The sequence below is a fragment of the Pseudorasbora parva genome, chromosome 1 (genome assembly GCF_024679245.1).
Source record: "Pseudorasbora parva isolate DD20220531a chromosome 1, ASM2467924v1, whole genome shotgun sequence".
In the NCBI taxonomy this organism is placed as follows: domain Eukaryota; kingdom Metazoa; phylum Chordata; class Actinopteri; order Cypriniformes; family Gobionidae; genus Pseudorasbora; species Pseudorasbora parva.
Genome location: NC_090172.1, coordinates 4482175 through 4505196, shown reverse-complemented (window position 1 = coordinate 4505196; position 23022 = coordinate 4482175). Strand labels below are relative to the sequence as shown.

The window sequence follows — 23022 nt, the reverse complement described above, 5'->3', positions numbered from 1 at the left end:
ACCCAATGTTGGGTCAAATATGGACTAACCCAGCGATTGGGTTAAATATTTGCTTAAGACAACCGCATCGCTGGGTTAAAACAACCCAATTGCTGGGTTAGTCCATAATTGACCCAACATTGGATTGTTTTTTACCCAGAATTATTTAGTGTAACCACCATACATCAGAGTAAAAAAGAAAATGTATATAAACAGCATACTATACTGCAATATAAACACACAAAATGAAAATTATATTCAGCCAAGTGCTGTAAATAAAACTGGAGTTTCACAACTAACAGTTCTTCACTGGTCACATGGAAATTGTACTAAATGTAGGCTACCTGTACTTCAACATTTGCAAAGACCAGCAGCCATATCGCCCTGTAGCCCAAGACTGGTTTCTCACTGAAGCTAAGCAGGGCTGAGCCTGGTCAGTACCTGGATGGGAGACCAACTGGGAAAACCAGGTTGCTGCTGGTAGAGGTGTTAGTGAGGCCAGCAGGGGGCGCTCACCCTGGGGTCTGTGTGGGTCCTAACACCCCAGTATAGGGATGGGGACACTATACTGACAAAGAGCACCGTCTTTCGGATGAGACGTTAAACCGAGGTCCTGACTCACTGTGGTCATTAAAAGTCCCAGGATGTCTTTCGGAAAAAGAGTAGGGGTGTAACCCCGACATCCTGACCTAATTTGCCCATCGGCCTCTGTCCATCATGGCCTCCTAATCATCCCCATATCCTGATTGGCTTAATCACTCGGTCTCCTCTCCACCATTAGCTGGTGTGTGGTGAGCGTTCTGGCGCAATATGGCTGCCGTCGGATCATCCAGGTGGTGCTGCACATTGGTGGTGGTTGAGGAGATTCCCCCCTTCTATGTAAAGCGCTTTGAGTGCCTTGAAAAGCCCTATATAAACTGAACGCATTATTATTATTATAAGACGGTCTGAGACATTGAGACATGTACTTAGACATTTGCAATTTGATGAAATGAATGAGAAATTCAATTCTGTTATGAACAATTGCCAAGTGGTTTGGAGGTTTGTCCATGTTGTTTTGAGAATGTAATTTCTGTTTCAAGAAATGAGCCAAACCAATGGAGAAAAACTGTAACTTATATGCTATGACCAATTAAAATTCTTTTCTAACTTTTTGCCATCACTGTCCCACTGCTTTGGTCCAATGGTCAATTAGTTTGAAAAAGTAGGTAACAATTTTTTTAAATGGCGGATTTTTTTTTATATACGCAAGTTAAATCAGAGCTATACATATTGTTGGGCTTGACTTACACCATCTTGCTTAATGTTGGCATCACTTGAACAGGTTTCGGTGTTTTGCTGTGGAAAAAGAGCCTGCACGTGGAAGGCAGGAACTACATTTGAGAAAACTTTCATGAGTTATGGACTTGCCATTTAGTCTTTTAAAATCATCTAAAATAATGTCATGTTAATGAACAGTAAAGTTACTTATAAAAGCGCCACCTTCTGGCTAATTTTCACAAAATGTGTTCATGTTCATTTTCACACAATGTAAAAATATATAAATTTTTGTAATAGCAGACAATTCAGGTTTGACATTGATCGGCTGTTGGCGGTCATGTTTTGTAACTATATTAGAGGATTTGTTAGGACGTTCACCAAGCAAGATGTATACTTTTGCGGAGTTATGTTCCCCCCCCACCCCACCCCCTATATTGGCAGAATTGAAAAAGTAGATGAAGAACATTTAAAGCGGTGGAATATTTTTATAGACGCAAATGAAATCTGAGACCATTTTGTAGGCCTTGACTTAAGGATTACCTCATTTACACCATCTTGCTTTTAGGTGTAGCGCCCCCTATTGGCAGAATTGTGCAAAATTTGGTGTGTGTCCTCAGAATGTCCCGCTACCTTTGTGTGTCAAGTTTAGTTAAGCTTCGACTTTGCATTCAGCAGAAAGATTAATTTGAAAAATAGGCATTGCCTGACCAATTAATTAACATCTTTGTAATTCTTTTACAGATTAAAGTTCTTTTGATAACTTTTTGCCATCACCGCTCCTAGCTGCTGTGTGCCTGTTTTGGGGAAGATCGGTCCAATGGCCAATAGGACGAGATCGATAAAGTAGGTTGAAACTGTAGAAATGGCAGATTATTTACACTGAAATCAGGCTTAAAGATACCTCATTTACACCATCTTGCCTCATTTTGGCATTACCTGAACAGGTTTCGGTGTTTTGCTGTGGAAAAGGAGCCTGTGGAAGGCAGGAACATCTGAGCAAACTTCCATGAGCACTGGAATGTGTTATCAGGTGAGATTACGTGAGCACACTGAGTGTTTCAGGCACACCTGCTCTACTGATAAACTGAGTTAATGCATGTTTGCTTTGTCAACTTTGTCAAGCTCATTTCCTTGAAATCCATATCAGGAATCTGATCCTTTTAAAATCAATTTTCTCAAGTATGCACCAAAAATGTTGCAAATTCAAAGCAAAATGATGCATTCAGATTGCAATGATTGTCTTATTAATAGTAACACTACTTTATGTGGTCAATGTGAATTTGTTTTTGTTCACACTTTAAAATACCTCATTCGGCCATTCATTTCGTGAAGCCGACTACAGATTTCGTGTACAGAAAATGTTAATTTTGTAACAAAATAATGGTGATCAACCAGACACATTTAAAAAGATGAGCTTTTAACATCACAGCACAACAAATAACTAAAAACAATGACATTTACATTTATGCATTTAGCAGACGCTTTTATCCAAAGCGACTTACAACTCAGGAGTACAGGAAGCGATCCATCAAGAAGAGGCAACGAAACACAAAAAGTGCCCTAAATACCAAGATTTGTATACTATTCAGAGTAGCAAAAACCAGAAAAGGGAAGAAGAAAAGAGAAATAGAGGAGGAAGAGGGTTTTTTATTTATTTATTTATTTTATTATTTTTATTATTATTTTTATTTTTTATTATTATGATAAGATTAAGTGCTCATGGAAGAGATGAGTTTTTACCTGTCTTCTGAATGAAGCGAGTGATTCTGTCGTGCGTATGGAGGACGGAAGATCGTTCCACCAACCAGCAACAATGAAAGAAAAAGTCCTGGAGAGGGATTTCATGCTGTGATGGTACCACACGCCTCATTAGCGGAGCGAAGGCTTCTGGTGGGGCTGTAGACTCGTAGGAGTGAGTCGAAGTATGCGGGTGCTGAGCTTGTGGAAGATCCATAAGCAAGAGTCAGAGCTTTGAATTTGATCCGGGCAGCGAGTGGAAACCAATGCAGAGATGAATAGAGGTGTGACATGAGCCATTTTGGGCTCATTGAAGACAAGACGTGCCGCAGCGTTCTGGATCATCGGTTTGATTGCACAAGATGGAAGTCCAGCCAGAAGCGCATTGCAATAGTCAAGTCTAGAAATTACCATGGGGCTTGGACAAGAATCTGTGTTGCATGCTCCGTAAGGAACGGTCTGATTTTCCTGATGTTGTGCAATGCAAACCTGCATGACCGAGCCGTCTTCGAGATGTGGTCTTTAAAGGACAGCTGGTCATCAAAGATTACTCCAAGATTTCTGACCGACCCTGAAGGAGTAATCAAAGATGAACCTAGCTGGATGGTAAAATCATGTTGTATGGTGGGATTAGCAGGGAAAACGAGCAGCTCAGTCTTTGCTAAATTGAACTGTAGGTGATGTTTTTTCATCCATGCCGAGATGTCCGCCAGACAGCTTGAGATTCGTGCAGCTACTGTCGGATCATCTGGTTGAAATGAACGTTAGAGCTGTGTGTCATCAGCATAGCAATGATATGAGAGGCCATGTGCCTGAATGATGGCTCCCAATGATGTAGTGTAAATGGAGAAGAGGAGAGGTCCAAGCACTGAGCCCTGAGGAACCCCCGTGGTCAGTTGATGTGTTTTGTATACCTCTCCTCTCCAGGCAACCTTAAAAGACCTACCTGTGAGATAGGACTCAAACCAGTGGAGCAGAGTCCCTGTGATGCCCAGAGATGAGAGGGTGGACAGAAGAATCTGATGATTCACAGTGTCAAAGGCAGCAGATAGATCAAGGAGGATGAGGACTGATGATTTGGACAAAACAAAAAAAAAAAATGACAAAACAACAACCAAAGTTTAGATAAAGCCAGCAAACAGTAAATTATTAACAACAACCTCATAATATATTCACACTGCAATGATTGTTGGGAACTCACAAACCTTTAATATTTCAGCAGTATTTCTTTATAAGTTCTTTATTCCCGAAGTTCTTTGTTCTGTGTTTCACTTGTTGGGACAACACTTGTTGGATTTGAATGAAGTTACAAGTATAGTTAGTAATACTCTTTAGTATTTTTGACTCATAGGGTCCCATAATTATTTTCAGAATATGGACAATTTAGTCTTATTGATGTGTTTAACCTATATCCAGCAGTCTATATTCTATATTTACATCTCAATCATCCATGCTTTCTTTTCCATTGTCATTTTCTCAATTGTTTTTGTCCATATATACAGTATGAGAATATCTGTCTAATCATAAACAGAGCATTATCTTGAGAGCAGACAATCTGTTAGGCCAGCTGTTTCAAAGCGTTTGGAAATATACTCCCGAACACATCTGTTTGCAGCTGTGACTGATCGTCAGGAGGGGAAAAAAACACTTTATTCCATCACCAGATAAATAATTACAAATCTGTCTGAATGCATTGATGCACTTGTGTTCACTGAAGGCGTCTGACACATCTCGATCCCTGTCAGGATTTCTGGAAAAAGATCAATACTTAACCAAGCTTTAACCAACAGAACTCAATATTTATTAATATGTAAAGATTTCAGCATAAAGACAAGGGAACGTTCTTTTTCTCAGTCCTTTCTTCTATGAAATGCTATAATAAATGGCAGAAATAATCAAATTTACAAACACAGATAATTATTAATTAATGCTTTAACATTTGCTTAATGCTTAAAATAATACATAACGATAATTAATTGCACTTTATTTCAATGGTCAACTTTAGACATTCTAACTTTGAGTGACTTAGCAAACTAGCAGTCATTAGAGTATTAGTAGACTGCCAGGTTAGGGTTAGGTGTTCATGTTGTGTCAAAGTTACATATACGTAGTTAGTAGTGTCTAAAGTGGGCCATTGAAATAAAATGCAACACAATAATTGAAACATTGGAGCCTGTTTTACAAGAAAAATACAGTTTCAGCCTTCTGTGGTGTTTAATTCAATGCTTTACTTGACAATTATTTGTAATTTAGGCATACTAGCAATTTCAATCACACTTTTAGGGTCCAATTCTCACTATTAACTATGACTTTTCCCTCAATAAACCCCTAATTACTGCTTATTAATAGTTAGTAAGGTAGTTGTTAAGTTTAAGTATTGGGTAGGATTAAAGGATGTAGAATATGACATTAATATGTGCTTTATTAGAAATAATAAACAGCCAATATCCTGCATGCTAATAAGCAACTAGTTAATAGAGGGAATTGGACCTAAACTAAAGTGTTACCACAACTGTTCCTACACCAATTGTAGTTTCAAACATGCCTCTAGAGAAGAGTGAATTTTCACAAGAAAATAATTCATGCACAAAATGACAAAAAAAAAAAAAAGTAAGTTAAATAATAATGTGCAAACACAACTCTGCATGTACAGTAGTGGCCAAAAGTATAATGACATCCTCAAAATCTTATTCAAATATAATTAAAACAAATTTACGAATATTGTATAGTTGTTCTTGAGTAAGTTGTTTATTTCATTATAATATTGCAACAAAACATCAAATTGTGAAGACATAATTTTTGGCAACATACAAAGAAATTTGAGAACTGACACTATATCAATAACTATTGTCAGTGTATGCTTTTTTCGGTGAACTTTTTTTGTTTTTTTGTTTTTTGTTTTATAAAACATTTGCTTTTTCTTTCTTTCTTTTTTTTTGTGCTATTTCATGCATTCTGGACTCTCATGCTAAATATGGCCAAAACTTTTAAAAAATCAGTTGGACATATGACAAAGTATTTCTGTGCCAAATACAGTCCTTTCAGATTCATTCCTTCCTTCCTTCAAGTTTGATTCTAACAAACTCTTATTAGATGTCAACACAATCTATAATACACTCTAGTCCAGTTCTAGAGTATCTCTATCACAGGGGGGTAATCTGGGTTCGGGCCAAATTCCAAGCCCGGCGCCCTCCCCCGGACAGCACGCCAAATACGCATAATCTTTACTTTATTTAATTTGATGCAAGTGTAAACTAGTGAAATATGATAAAACTAAAGACTCCTTTGAGATATGAAGGATGCAATACTACTCTATAGGTACTCAATATTAACATGAGACTGTGCGTGGTATTCCCCCTAAAAATATTTAGAAATGCATAAACTATTTTCCTCATATTTTGAACTTGTGAGGTCATAAAAAAAAAACAAATATCCCCACTGGAAATCCCTTTTGGCCATTAATGACATTTTGTCGACACTATCTTTTTTCATTCAGTCGAATTTTTTACATTGTTATTTATTTCGAAGCATATTGGAATAAGATGTGTTCTTGGCTGTTAGATGGGTATGGTTTGGAGGAGCAGTATAGGGATGGGTGTTGGCATGACATATGGACTTCCTCTGCTAGAGCTCCTCCAGTCCTGTTGAACAGGTGTTACTGGCAGGAACATCTCAACAATAATTTGATGAGCACCAACTGGCAGCGCTCCCTGCTCACTGGCTCTCAGAGCCAGCATATACAGCGCTCTGCCAGTCAGGGCACGATGCCACGGCACCGAAAGCAATGCCAACATCCTCATAAATGTTGCATTATTATGGGTACATGCATTCTCATGCTGTCTAACGCAAAGTTTTATGAATGATGATGTGCATTGTGTACATAATAATGTCATGCTTTGATTTGAATTGAGGAAGCCGTCATGATGCATAATTTTGCTTTGAATTCGAATGAATTGGAAGAAACATTTAAAAGAGAATGAAAGTGATTTATTCTGAAACACAATACATCTAAGAGTACCTTAAAATGTTCTGCCAAGATAAGTGTTCCTCAGAACGAATTATAGATCTGCTAACTGTAAGTAACTGTCCTTAGAGAATTATTAGACTGTAGTAAACTGTTAGTAGACTGTTAGGGTTAGGTGTTAGTGTTCGGATTAGTAGAATAAGTTGACTTGTAGTTGCAAAGTTACTTGTCTAAAGAAGACCATCAAAATAAAGTGTTACCATTTTTATGTAAAAATATAAGCCTTTGGCTCTCTATCTTTTGCTGGAACTAAGGGGCCAAGCCCAACCTCTGAAAAACACCATACTCCCCCTCCCACCAAACTTTACACTTGGCCCAATCCAGTCAGCCGAGTACCGTTCTCCTGGCAACCATTAAACCCAGACTCGTCCATCCGATTGTCAGACAGATAAGTGTGATTGGTCGCTCCAGAGAACACATCTCACTGCTCTCGAGTCCAGTGGCGGCTGCTTTACTCCACTGCATCCCACCCTTTGCATTGCTCTTGGTGATATAAGGCTTGGATGAGCTGCTCGGCCATGGAAACCCATTCCATGAATCTCTCTATGCTTTTCTTGAGCTAATCTGAAGGACACAGAAGTTTGGAGGTCTGGAGCTGTTGACTCTGCAGAAAGTTGGTGACTTCTGCGCCCTGTGACCCTCAGCATGCGCTGACCCTGCTCTGTGATTTTACGTGGCCTACCACTTCGTGGCTGAGTTGCTGTTGTTCCCAATTGCTTCCACTTTGTTATAATCCCACTAACAGTTGAGCGTGGAATATTTAGTAGTGAGGAAATGTCAGGAATGGACTTATTGCACAGGTGGCAACCTATCACGGTACCACGCTTGAGTTCACTGAGAGCGACCCATTCTTTCATAAATGTTTTTTTGAAGCGTCTGCATGTCTAGTGCTTGATTTTATACACCTTTGACCATAGGAGTGATTGAACACCTGAATGAAATGATTCGGAGGGGTGTCCCAATACTACTGGCAATATAATGTAACTTAGTATGCAATTCTCTTGAAAACTTCTAGCATGTTTTACTATTACAGCTCTCAAGGTTAACTAATCATGAAAAGTGTTGATTATAGCATTATATTCAAATCTATGGCATAATATTTAGATCTATGGCGTTATATTTAGATTGTGCCATGAAAGGGGGCAGTGATGGGCATTGTAGCCGATCACAGACATGGTAAGCGCATGAATGCAGGATCTCATCATTGTAACTCGATTTCTGCAGACTAACGAATGCTTTCATCATAACTAGCATCGCAAACACTTTGTAAATAAGAGATTTGATTTGATGAGAGTCCAGAATTCAATCACTGATAAACTCACGCTGTTTGATTGACAGCTCCAGTGATTGTAAAGGGAGCGTTCTTTGATCGCTTTATGTAATTGAATCACAGTTTAAATAACAGATTATTTTCATCCTACTGAGAGACACAATGTAAAGTTGAGTGTTTAGTCACTGGTTTGATTTATTGACACATAGACAAAGAACATCGGACTGTACATGAATCATGACATATGACAGATCAGGCTTTTGAATTAACACGGTTACTGACATGTTGCGGCATTACTGTCGAGATGCAAGATGGCGCCGCTGTGTTCGGTCGCCGTTCAGGTCGCTCCTCTGAGACTTTGCTTTTATTTATTATTCTACACTCTTTTGTTCTCGATTTTTACTAATCTATCATCAGCCTTGGTCTGCTATGATAGCAAAACACTTTTGGATATAGGTTATCGCTACACTGACCTGGTTCAAGACGCTTTCATCAATCCTCTGTGGCCACCTGAGATTCTTCGGAACGCCGAGTTGAACAAAGGCCACCCGACTCGTAGGCGAAGATTCAAAAAACACTGCGGGAAACGCGCTGGGATCCGCAACAGACTGAGGAAGAGAGCATTCAGTCCCCCTCTCCCGAGCATTCTGCTCGCAAATGTCCAATCCTTGGAGAATAAGATGGACGATCTTAGAGCCAGGATAAGTTTCCAACGGGACATGAGAGACTGCAACATCTATTGTTTGTCCGAAACATGGCTCACGCCCGCGGTCCCGGACACAGCTGTGACGCCGTCTGAGAACTTCTCTGTTTTCCGGATGGACAGAACAGCCGAAGCCGGTAAAACCAAAGGCGGCGGAGTGTGTTTCATGATCAACAAGAAATGGTGCGATCCCAGAAACATCTCCATCCTTTCGCGATCCTGCTCGCCTCACCTGGAACATTTATCAATAATTTGCCGCCCATTCTATCTGCCTAGGGAGTTTTCTTCAGTCGTCGCCACTGTGGTTTATATTCCACCACAGGCAGACACGGGACTGGCTTTATCTGGCCTCCATGATGCCATCAGCGGCTCCACAAACAGCCACCCCGATGCGGCTTTCGTCGTCGCGGGTGATTTTAACAAAGCCAACCTTAAGAAAGTATTGCCTAACTTTCACCAACATGTCTCCTGTCCCACACGAGGAGCAAACACACTGGATCACTGCTATTCTCTGTATAAGAATGCCTACAAGGCTCGTTCACTACCAGCCTTTGGTAAATCGGACCATGCCGCCATTTTCCTTACACCTGAGTACAAACAAAGGCTCGTTCAGGAACCCCCGGTGAGGCGGGAAGTTAAACGCTGGTCGCCTCATTCAGAGATCACGCTACAGGCAGCTCTTGACGACGTTGACTGGGACATGTTCCGAGCGAGTTCATCGGACATCAGCGAGTTCACTGATGTGGCGCTCTGCTTCATCAACACACTGACAGAGCAAGCCACACAAACAATAACTATAACGTCCTTCTCTAATCAGAAACCGTGGGTGGACAGTTCAATCCGCGCTGCAGTGAACGCCCGCACTGCCGCATACAACGCCGGTCTACTAACAGGGAATATGAGGGATTATAAATCATCCTGTTATGCTCTCCGACGCGCCGTTAAAGCCGCAAAGCTCCGTTATAGGGATCGCGTGGAGTCTTATTTCCAACTCAACGACTCCCGGCGGATGTGGCAGGGACTGAGGACCATCTGTGCTTTTGGAACGAAATCCTCTGCAGAAGTGAGAGCTGATCCGTTGCTTGTGAACGAGTTAAACTCTTTCTACGCTCGCTTTGATGGCAATCGCGGCAGCGCGACACCGCCGAGTGACGTGTCAGACAGAATCACTCAGAGCTGCAACAATCACGTGATCTCTGTCTCGGAGGATGACGTTCGTAGGACACTCAAACGTGTGGATGTTAGGAAAGCTGCTGGTCCGGATGGCGTTTCAGGTCGTGTCCTGCGGTCCTGTGCTGATCAGCTCGCTGGACTCCTCACATCCATCTTCAATGAGTCCCTTGCTACATCTGTGGTCCCAACCTCATTCAAAAAATCCACCATCATCCCTGTCCCTAAGAACAGTAAACCCTCTTGCCTAAATGACTATCGCCCAGTGGCTCTCACGTCTTTAGTCATGAAGGTCTTTGAGAGACTCATCAAAAACAACATTTGCTCCTCCATCCCTGACACCTTGGACCCTCTTCAGTTCGCTTATCGTCCCAATAGATCGACTGAAGATGCCATCTCTCACGTCCTCCACTCCTCCCTCACACACATCGACAGCAAGAATGGGAACTATGTAAGACTGCTATTTATTGACTATAGTTCAGCCTTTAACACCATAGTTTCCATTAAGCTAACTAACAAACTCCTGGATCTCGGACTGAACTCTTCTCTCTGTCACTGGATTGAAGATTTCCTCACAGGCAGACCTCAGGTGGTGAGAGTAGGACAGTTCACCTCCACCTCCATCACCGTGAGTGTGGGAGCTCCACAGGGCTGTGTCCTCAGTCCCCTGCTCTACTCTCTCTACACGCATGACTGTTTGTCCACACACAGCTCCACCTCTGTCATCAAGTTTGCGGATGATACTGTTGTCCTGGGCCTCATTTCCAACAACAATGAGACCGCATACTTGGACGAGGTGGAGCAACTGACATCATGGTGCCAAGACAACTGTCTCCTTCTGAATGTGAACAAGACCAAAGAACTGATTGTGGACTTCAGGAAGAGACAGCAACGGTCATATTCCCCTCTCATGATCAGCGGGACACCAGTAGAGAGAGTGAGCAGCTTCAAATACCTGGGTGTCAACATCTCCGAGGACCTGACCTGGACTGCACATATCCAGTCTCAGGTGAAAAAGGCCAGGCAAAGACTGTACCACCTGCGCCAGCTGAGGAAATTCCGGGTCTCACCAGCTATCCTGAAAACTTTCTATTCAGGGGCGATAGAAAGTTTACTAACTCGGTGCATCACAGCGTGGTATGGTAACAGCACCAGTCACGACTGCAAAGCCCTGCAAAGAGTGGTGCGCTTGTCCGAGCGCATCTCAGGGTCAGCTCTCCCGTCTCTGCAGGACATCTACATCAAACGATGCAGAGGCAGAGCTACAAAAATCATCAAGGACATTAATCACCCGGCCAACCCACACTTCACCCGGCTGCCTTCTGGTAAGCGCTTCCGTAGCCTGATGGCCAAAACTGAGAGACTCAGGAGGAGTTTCTTCCCACAGGCCATCAGACTCCTGAACGCTGTCACTTAACTACATGTGACTTCACCTCACTTCAGTATTAACAAACTCACATACTGATATTGCACTGCACTTTATTCTTGTGTTCCATGTAACTACTCATTATAATGCTGTTTGCACATTACACTCCTGCACTTCTATTATCCACAGATTTATTTTTATAGTCTCCAGTTTACTTTATCTCACTTATTTTATTCCACATCTCTTATTTCTTTTACTTGATTTATTCATAATTCTACATATGTATATATATATAGCACCTTATCCTATTCCTATTTTATCCTATCCCTATTTTATAATTTATTGTGCTTTTTTTGTTAATTGTTATTTGCTGTCCATGGAGCGGACCTGTTTACATTTCACTGCCGGTTGTATTCTGTATAACTGTGTATGTGACAAATAAAACTCTCTTAAACTTGAACTCTCTTGAGTCCACATCGTAAAAGTCGGTTTGCAAAGCCTGTGCCGAAATTGTGACTGATCTGCCAAAGAATCCACAGTGAAATGTAGCGAATACAAATAAATAATGCTCAACTGAGACACTCACATTGTTGAAAATAAATAAGCACATTTCTAGCATTAGGATCCTTTAGAAGGTGATGTTATTTTAGTCCAATGATCCTGTATCGCTCTCCTCTCCTCGTCATCTCACTAACACTCCAGAGTGCGGGACTAAAGTTGAAGTAGGCGTTGATCTTCTTCTGCAGAGGCGGTCTTTCACCGATCGGCTCATTCCACAGCGAGTCCTTCTCTGGGCTTGATTTCAATAGAAGCTGTTTTGGACTAACAAGGAAGTTTTCAGTTCTGAAACTTACAAGATATTCTTATAGCATGAAGACTTCTCATAGTCTTTTAATATAATGACCGCTTGTGTAAAGGCAATGAATAGCGAGAAAAAAATATAGAGAAAAGTATCACAGAATAGTCTGATGTTACATGCAAAGGTGGACAAAGTACACAACTCTATTACTTGAGTAAAAGTAAAAGTACTATTGGTCAAATATTACTCTGTTTCAAGTGAAAGTTGTAAAAACAGATTTTTACTCAAGTAAAAGTACAGAAGTATTTGTTTTCAAAAGTACTTAAGTATCAAAAGTAAATTCCTTTTTTATGCCAACACATTATTTTATTATTGTTGTATAAATGCACATTATGCCATCATGGTTTAAGCCAGTCAGTGATGCTCCATCTGACGTACTAGCATACGACTAACTTAAACACATTTAAATACTTGTAGAAAAGCTACAAAGCTCTTTACAAAGCTGCTGTCACTTTAAGGACGAATGCACGGATCCAATACACTGATACACATCTGATATTCTCCCAACTTTACTCTTCTCTTTCTCCCAGACGTTTATATTTTTAATATTTTATAAGACATGCATCAAGTGTATGCCGACTAAACTAATCTTGATTTTTTTTTTTTAACTGAAACATACCTTTAAAGAACCGTCTTCTTCCATTTTGCTATGAACTGATCAGTGATCAAAAAAAGTTGGGAAAATGTGTTTGACCCTATAAGAGTGATTCCCGACAGACTGTCTGAAACAACAACAACACAAAACCTTTTAAAGAAGGAAAAACTCATCCACCGACTTTCAGAGCTGCTACAGAAACGACTTTCGATCTAGATAGAAATGTAGTGGAGTAAAAAGTACGATATTTGTCTTTCAAATGTAGTGAAGTTAAAGTCATAGGTTTCCAGAAAAAATAATACTCCAGTAAAGTACAGATACTCAAGTAAATGTTCTTACTGTCCAGCTCTGGTTACACGTGACGTATATTCCAAGTGTTCCGGTGGTTTATTATAGGGTTTGGTTAAAAACAAAACATTATAATGTAGAATAATGCATTATATAATGAAAATCCTGAACTTGGCCATTGGTCTTCTGTGCTCGGCTGCACATTCACTCCGACTTGCTCTCAGACTTTCTCTCGTAATTTCTTTTTTTACCAGTCTTTAAAGTCTTTTTAAAGTCAAGTCAAGACACTTTTATTTATGTAGCGATTTATACAATACAGAGTGTTTCAAAGCAGCTTTACAGTGATAACAGGAAAATGTTGCATTTCGGCTGTAGTTCAGCAGAAGTCCGTTGGTAAGCCAAATGATTCTCCCACACACAGAAGATCCATTCTCATTGGTGGAATTGCTTATTCAATACTTTAAATAAGGAGACCCTCTCCAAAGTGCTCCTCATCCATTTCCTCGAGCCAATTTATTCTGCCCATCATTTGTAGTGTGTAAGTCAGAGCGAGGCTGTAATAAAGGAGGCTGTTCGTATTCCACAGGCAGAGCGACTGCAGGTAGCAGACAAAACCAATCACCATAATGCGTTATTCATCACCTCGGAGCTGTTGAGCGCGAGGCCACAGCATGATACAGACACACACCTGATGCACAGACACGCACAGCCTTCTAGCCTAAGCGGTGCACTTTTTCTAAATCCAGCACATATTTTAGTTTTCACAGCGGTTGTCCAATTTGGCGTAGTGTTCACATTTGTTCCTGAAAAGACTGGCCTGTGAGAGTCAGTCTTCGTAGTTTTCTAGAAAGAAAGAAATAGCTAACCCAAGGCCTAAGCTAATTCTGGATGCATTGCATTTAATCTGACTTAGAAAAGTGAATTCAGGTTTCAATCTAGTAAACACATGAATAAAGTAGTGCTTTACAATCATGGTGCTGTGTTTCATCCTTTATTTTCTGTCTGTGATCATTTCACGGAAGATTTATTGAATATTTTAGAAACATTTAAATTACAAATGTCGAGAGAATTTTTATTTTATTTAAAAAATATTTTATTTTATAAATGTGGTGGACAATATAATATTTTAAATTATACATTTCAAATCTTTTTTATTTATTTTTTAATGTATTTTATTTGATATTGATTTAATATTGATGAATTAAATGAGCTTCTTCCTACTCCTTTTCAGAAATTGTATACGTTAATATTTTTTTGCTTTCTGTTTTGTTGTGTATATATTTATATATATTTTTGTCCATTAGCTTTTATTGTATTTGTGTTTTACGTTCAAAATGAAGCCATTCATTCATTCATTCATTCATTCATTCATTCATTCATTCATTCATTCATTCATTCATTCATTCATTATTTTTAATTTTATTTAAAAAAAATATATAGTTTATTTTATTAGAAACTTTTTTTAAATTATGAATGTCAAAAGCCTTTTTAGTTTTATATAAACATTTTATTTATTTATTTTATTTTACATTTTTTTTCTATTTTATTTATATTTCTTTCTTTTTTCTTTCTTTCTTTCTATTTTAGATTGTATTTTTTTGTTCTGTTCGGCAGCACACAGGTCAAATCTCTCATCTCCAGAATAAATGAAAGCAATTTGCTAGTTGTCATTAATCTGTTTGGAAAGTTCAATCTTCTGGTTATATCTAATTAAGTTCATGACCTGGGATTTTCAGCGGAGGGAGCTTGTCCTCCCGAAGCTTTAATAAAGCACAGAGGATGTTTACACATTTCTGATAGGACTCCACATAAGCATAATGAGAAGATGTAATCTTTAAAAAAGTCATTTTAAGGATAGATGATGTTATTGGTGTAGGACGTTGGTAACTCTTTTCCATGTTTGAATGTGTATTTATAGTTCTAAGCCCTAAACTATATAACATAATTGATATCTTTTCAATATTGCACGTTTATCTCATTGACAGCAGTGAGATGTGGAGAGTAAATTGACTCTTACTTCTCAGATTGTTCTCCTGAGACTCCTCTAAAATATTGAGTGTAATTATGCATAAGTATGAAACTGATCCTAAACCAAACCCTAACCCTAACCCTATAGAGGTTATGAGCTGCATCAAACATAAAAACCTGCACTGCAAAAAATGCTTTTAGTATTTTTGTCTTGTTTCTAGTCAAAATATCTAACAATTCTTACATTAAGAAACATTACTAGACAAGTACAAATTATCGCCTTATTTGGGAAAAAATAACTCAAAATGAAGAGAGTTTTGGCTTAAAATAAGCTAAATAATCTGCCAATGGTGTAAGAAAAATAATCTTGTTTTCTGTTTAAATTAAGATTATTTTGCTTACCCCACTTGCAGGTTATTTTGCTTATTTTAAGCAAAAACCCTCTTCATTTTGAGTTATTTTTTTCCCAAAACAAGACAATAACTTTTGCTTGTCTAGTAAATACTGCTTGTTTTAAGAATTTTTAGATGTCTGGACTAGAAACAAGACAAAAATACTAAGTAAGAAAAGCATTTTTGCAGTGTGCTGTTCTTACTCTCCACAGCACCGTCTCATTACCAATCTGATTTACTTGTCCATTTTCAATCAGCTCAACCACACAATGAGAGTCAACAAGACTGTTTGCACAATCGAGACAACAACATTCATTTGCTTCTATTTTCTTGCTTCTAAGGAATTTTAGGGGGAAAATCTAACTTTAAATGTTATGATAAGCAATACAATTTTCCTCTTGGTTGGAATTCTGAATGGGTTTTGTTCTTGCAAACGAGACGAACCATGCGACACTACACCTCTGCTTGACCCTGTGGAAAAACAGTACATTCCCTGCGTCCCAATTCACATACCATCCATACCGAAAATAGAATTAGTATGTCCCAAAAGAGTATCCTGAAAAGAGTAGATACCCGGGTGGCTTACTATTTCCGGTCAGAATTCGAAGTACAGATCGACACACACTCTAACGGCGGATATTACCCACAACCCATTGCAAGTTGTGGATAAAAAGGGTTAAAAAACTACAAACATGACGGATGTGCGAGTCCAACGGTTAAGTAGAAAGGGGTTTGAGTGATCAATTATCAGTATTTAACCTGAATAAAAGATATTTATCCAGTGTTGTCCACATTATATTTCATCTGCAGCAGCATTGAGAACTTTTGTAATGACACGTTTGGCCATTAACTTTTAAATGTGTCATTATGTTTAAACTGCAAACACATGAGGAGAGTCTCTGCATTAAAGACACACACATGGCAGATCAACGGGCGGCTACATTTCTCTCCGATACGGCAGGAGATTAAACTGAATGTGGAGGATTTTAACCATGACAGAGATTGACAGAGTAGTTTAAACGGTGACGGGATGCAGAGTCCGTTAAAGATGGCGAAGTAGTATGTCCCAAAGCTTGCATAATCTTCTGATACACACTCAAAAGTATATACCTTTTCTTCACAAACAGAGTACATACTTTTAGGACATAGTATATGTAGGCGAATTGGGACGCAGCATATTATTACATTCGGCTGAGAGAGACGGCATGGAAACTGTAAACATCTATCATTAGAATTCTGCAAACAAACTCTGAATTCCGAATTCCGAAGATTCCACAGGAATTCCACAGGCTTTTCAGAGAACATAATGAAACTAAATCCAGAGCTCTTCGTCAATCCCACAACGCCCGCCTCCGCCCCGGCTGGGTCATTATGACTGATGAGGTGCTACTCTACGGCCCTGACCCACTCAGCTCTCTGCTTCATACAATGAACACACACACACACACATACACATACACATATACACACACACACACACACACACACACACACACACACACACACACACACACACACACACACACACACACACACACACACACACAGGGACTCTCCATAGGCGTAATGGTTTTTATACTGTACAAACTGTACATCCTATCCCCTTACACTGCCCCTGCCCCTAAACCTACCCATCACAGGAAACATGCTGCATTTTTACTTTCTCAAAAAAACATCATTTAGTATGTTTTTAAGGCCATTTGAATAATGAGGACATTTGATATGTCCTCATAAACCACATTTATAGTGTAATACCAGTGTAATACCCATGTAGTTATACAAATTTGTGTCCTCATAAACCACATAAACAGGCTCACACACACACACACACACACACACACACACACACACACACACACACACACACACACACACACACACACACACACACACACACACACACACACACACACACACACACACACACACACGTTGGTCTATGTGGTTTACAGGGACTCTCCATAGGCGTAATGGTTTTTATACTGTACAAACTGTATTTTCTATCCCCTTACACTGCCCCTGCCCCTAAACCTACCCATCACAGGAAACATTCAAACATTTTTACTTTTTCAAAAAAAAACATAATTTAGTATGTTTTAAAGCTATTTGAAATATGAGGACATTTGAGATGTCCTCATAAACCACATTTATAGTGTAATACCCATGTAGTTATACAAATTTGTGTCCTTATAAACCACATAAACAGACACACATAAGCACACACACACACACGCTCACATGTAGTCTAACATGAGGCCCATTATCGACTGACCAATATTCTCCGCACACAGCCAGCTCCAGTCTGATTTCTCTAAAGACACGGGCGGACGGGAGAGAGCTCGTTTCACTCTGAAACACGACACCTGAGACGCAGTCTTTTAAGGGAGAGGTAACACAATAGATCTGAACTGAGACCAGCAGGATGACGGGAAAGAAAGGTGTGGGATTATCAAATGAATCTGATTATTGAACTTTCAAAGCAGAAGCTGGTGTGACTTTCTTCCCACAACTTCTAATAACTGATCCATTCTGATCCACTCTTTTGTTCAGTGTGGCATGGGATGGGATGGGAACCCCCAGCACACAGACGGAGTTATCTGGGATAAACCAACCCCTCCCTCCCAACAACCAACACCAAACAGCTTTGAAGCTCAAGCTTGACAAATGAAAGAACTTACAAACGATGGGCCATCAGTTTAACTGCATGCATGACGAGACATGAACTACCGTCTCACAAACACACACACACACACACACACACACACACACACACACACACACACACACACACACACACACACACACACACACACACACACACACACACACACACACACAGCCCTGACACGACGAGGCATGGACTCCACTAGCCCCCTGAAGGTGTGCTGTGGTATCTTACAACAAGATGTTAGCATCAGATCCTTTAAGTCCTGTAAATTGCGAGGTGTATTTTTATAAAGGAAAAAATCCACTCACTAGTGAAAAAATTTACCCACACAAGCACATAAAAAGACACACAAAAAAAACACCACAAAAGTTTAATAAAATGCAAGTCTTGAATGCACAAAAATGCAATAGCTTTGAGTGAGGAACAAAGAGAAATTGAAAATAATCTTAAAGGGTTACTTCAGCGATTAGCATATGGCTTTCTGTCAGTAGAAATCCTGGAGTATATTCAAATGATTGTCCCCCCCCCCCCCCCCCCATATCCCCCTGAGACAAGAGATTTATGCATTTTATTTTCTTCAATTTGCGTCATCGGAGCAATTGTTGGCCAAAGGCTAAAGTCTAGCCAGCAGAGGGAGCCATTTCCGCACGTTTTCAACTCGTGCGTGGGGATAGGAGATCACACTCACAGCACTCAGCTCGCAGCTGCAGCCTCAGGCATTCATGTTTAAACGGTGGCCAGCAGAGCAAAGTAAGTCTTTCGACTTCTCAAACTAATTCCTATGAAAGTTAAGCTTTCAAAAGGCATGAACTGAAAACGCGCCAGACTGAACATGCGTTGTGAATCTCTGCCGCAGACACGTTTACCTCAGCTCTCATCCCGAGCACATGTTCAGTTTTTAATTGTGGTGTCTGTTCTCTAACTGAACTGATTTTATGAAAATGAATGCGGTCGTGGTGGGAAAGTGAAAGTGATTCAGTAATCCAGTAGCGGTGGCTGTGGGCGTGGCCTCACAGGGCAGCGAAGCATTCTGGGAATTGTTGTCTTTCATCCCCATGAGACAAAAATACATTTTTTGTCTTTTCTCAGTCTAGAAGGCACCAAATAAAAAAATAATTTCACATTTCTACTACATTAATTACCCAGTTTAAATACAGATTCATCTTCCCAGCGCTGAAGTACTCCTTTAAATCGTATTCACATCAGCAGATTCAGATTCAGAAATGATACATTGATGTGCCACTAACCAGTCATCTTTGACATCATTGGTGCCCAATGTCAAGAGCTTTATTTATGAAGTCAAATGCAGCTTTATTACGCCCTATTTATGGTGTTTTTGGAGCTCCACAGAATGTTTAATTTCTGGGCAAACTATTGTTTTATAGTCAGTGTATTATGCTGATTTTAGATGTTGGCTCAGCGTGACTGACTAGCATTGGAGGTAGTGTGAGCACTGCAAAAAATGCTTTTCTTACTTAGTATTTTTGTCTTGTTTCTAGTCCAAACATCTACAAATTCTCAAAACAAGAAGTATTTACTAGACACGCAAAAGTAATTCTCTTGTTTTGGGAAAAAATAACTTAAATGAAGAGAGTTTTTGATTAAAATAAGCAAGATAATCTGCCAACGGGTTGAGAAAAATAATCTTAACTCAAACAGAAAACAAGATTATTTTTTTTACCCCACAGGCAGATTATTTATCTTATTTTAAGCAAAAACTCTCTTAATTTGAGTTATTTTTTCCCAAAACAAGACAATAATTTGTACTTGTCTAGTAAATGTTTCTTAATATGAGAATTTGTTGATATTTTGACTAGAAACAGGACAAAAATACTAAGTAAAAAAAGCATTTTTTGCAGTGAGAGAGCTGGCTCGACTCTTGCAGCCACAGGGATTTGGCAGGCGTCCTGAATGATGGACAGAAGATGATTTATGAGAGCACCACATGCAGTCGAGGTGGAGTTTTATGTGGATTGTTGGGGCATCTCCCTCCCTCTAGCTTTCTGATTGGTAACAGGTGGCTGAGACGGATGCTCAGGAAGGAATGGTAGACCCACAAGCAGATGAGTTACAAAATTATGATGAATTCCCAAGTGCTGAATGAAGCGGCTAACGACGGTTAATGACTGAGATCGCCTGGCCTGGGACAAACCTTCATGTTTGGGCCCCCTGTTCATTCATCCGTCAATGCAAAGTCCACTTCTGTTCTGTTGACCAGTGCAACATTTCTGGTTGCCATACAAATAAACAATGGGAACACTGTAAACCAGGGGTCGGGGACCTTTTTTGACTAAAGAGACTTTTTTTTTTTTTTGGTTAATGCATTTTTTCAAAAGAGTAAAAAAATTATATAATATTATTTTTAAAAAAACTTGTTTTTTCCCCAATAAAATAATGTTCAACAGTAGGCTAGTAGGCAACAAATAGAGAGAGAGAGAGAGAGAGAGAGAGAGAGAGAGAGAGAGAGAGAGAGAGAGAGAGAGAGAGAGAGAGAGAGAGAGAGAGAGAGAGAGAGAGAGAGAGAGAGAGAGAGAGAATGCAGTACTTACATGTGTTTATGTGAATACTCGACTTGGTATTTTGATATATTTCTGTGTTTATTTGGCCGTTCAGGCGTGCAGCCGAAGACAGGCTACTGCTTGTCCGTGTTGCGTTGGAGCGCGCGCACAGCATCCTGTCGATAGAATTCAGTTCTCTTTCACGACTTATCGCACTTTTAATATAAATATTTAATATAATTCAATATAAAGCTCATACCACTTTTTTCTTTCTCATTCATTCATTCATGTTTTGTTATTAATAACTTTATCTGCGCAGATTATCATTGGGCCGGCTGGCAAAAGCGAAAGTAACCTACCAGTGGGTGAAATGTTTGGAAATGTCTTTTTGTTTCAATAAAAGCAAGGATATCAAAGTTTAAATAGCCTACTTTTACATTTTCGCTGCTGTTCTAAAAATGGTTTTGCCATTACCTTAAACGAGCCAGATCTGGCTCGCGGGCCATAGGTTCCCGACCCCTGCTGTAAACCCTAATAAGTTGGCAAAACTTAAAAAAAAAAAAAAAAATAGAAAATCAGTTGCATCCAACTTTTTAAGTTAAGGAATTTAAAGTTTCAGAACTTGAACATTTTTATTTTGTAATCATACATTTTAATTGCTATGAACTTGAAATATTTGAGTAAGATAATCCACACATTTAACTTAAAAATATCATGTAATCTCAAATTTACTTTCTGGTAGTGAACAGTTGACTAGCTTTAACTAGCTAATTTAAAAAGTGCCACCTTGCTAATTGGTAACACAATGCTTTGGTAGCATTAATCTTGCACACACAAAAAAAACCCTAATCTAACACTTAACTTGTGCATTTACTCTCCCTTTTGAGTGTCATGGCAAAGCATGCTGGGAAATAGTAATCCCAGCCCAGTTCTGGGTAAATTTAAGTTTGTCTAAATTAAAAGAAACAAGTTCATAAAACTCAAAACACTTAAACATTTCTGATTACTTAAAATGTGTCAGTTTTGAGAACACAAAGAAAGTTCTAAACACAACCCCAAATCAGAAAAAGTTGGGACAGTATGGATTGTGCAAATAAAATAAAAAAGAAGTGATTTCTAAAATTGCTTTGACTTGTATTTCATTGCAGACAATATTAACACAAAATATTTCATGTTTTGTCTGGTCAACTTCATGTCATTTGTAAATATGCATCCTTTCCTGTCATTCAGACCTGCAACACATTTTCAAAAAAGTTGGGACAGTAAAGCATTTACCACTTTTCACAACACTTAAAAGACGTTTAGGGACTAAAGACACCAAGTGATGAAGTGTTTCAGGTGTAATTTTGTCCCATTCTTCCTGCAAACAAGTCTTAAGGTGGGCAACAGTATGGGGTCTTTGTTGGCGCATTTTGCGCTTCAAAACGTGCCACACATTCTCTATTGGCAGGCCAGTCAAGTACCCGTACCCTCTTCCTCCGCAGCCAGGACTTTGTAATGTGTGCAGAATGTGGTTTTGCATTGTCTTGTTGAAATATGCATGGACGTCCCTGGAAAAGATATCTTCTTGAAGGCAGCATATTATGCTCCAAAATCTCTATGTTTTTTTCAGCATTAATGGTGCCTTCACAGAAGTGCAAGTTACCTTTGCCAAGGGCACTGACACAACCCCATACCATGACAGACCCTGGCTTTTGGACTTGTTGCTGGTAACAGTCTGGATGATCCTTTTCTTCTTTGGTCCGGAGCACACGGCGTCCATTCCTCCCAAAAAATACCTGAAATACTGATTCATCTGACCACAGTACACATTTCCACTGTGTGATGGTCCATCCCAGATGCCTCCGAGCCCAGAGAAGTCGACGGCGCTTCTGGACACTGTTAACATAAGGCTTCCTTTTGGCACAGTACAGTTTTAACTGGCATTTGTGGATGTAACTACGTATTGTGGTACTTGACAAAGGTTTGCCAAAGTAGTCCTGAGCCCATGTGGTGATATCGCTTATAGATGAATGACGATTCTTGATGCAGTGCCGCCTGAGGGATCGGAGATCACGGTTGTTCAGCTTAGGCTTGCGGCCTTGTCCTTTACGCACTGAAATTCCTCCAGATTCCTTGAATCTTGTAATTATGTTATGCACTGTTGAATGTGAAATATCCAAATCTCTTCCAATCTTTCTTTGAGGAACATTGTTTTTAAACATTTCAATAATTTTCTCACGTATTTGTTGGCAAACTGGCGATC

General features: G+C 39.5%; 1 pseudogene; it reads left to right on the top strand.

Annotated features, from left to right (window-relative positions):
• Nucleotides 1-345: 345 nt before the first annotated feature.
• On the top strand, nucleotides 346-462 carry LOC137088796 (5S ribosomal RNA; annotated as a pseudogene).
• Nucleotides 463-23022: the final 22560 nt, after the last annotated feature.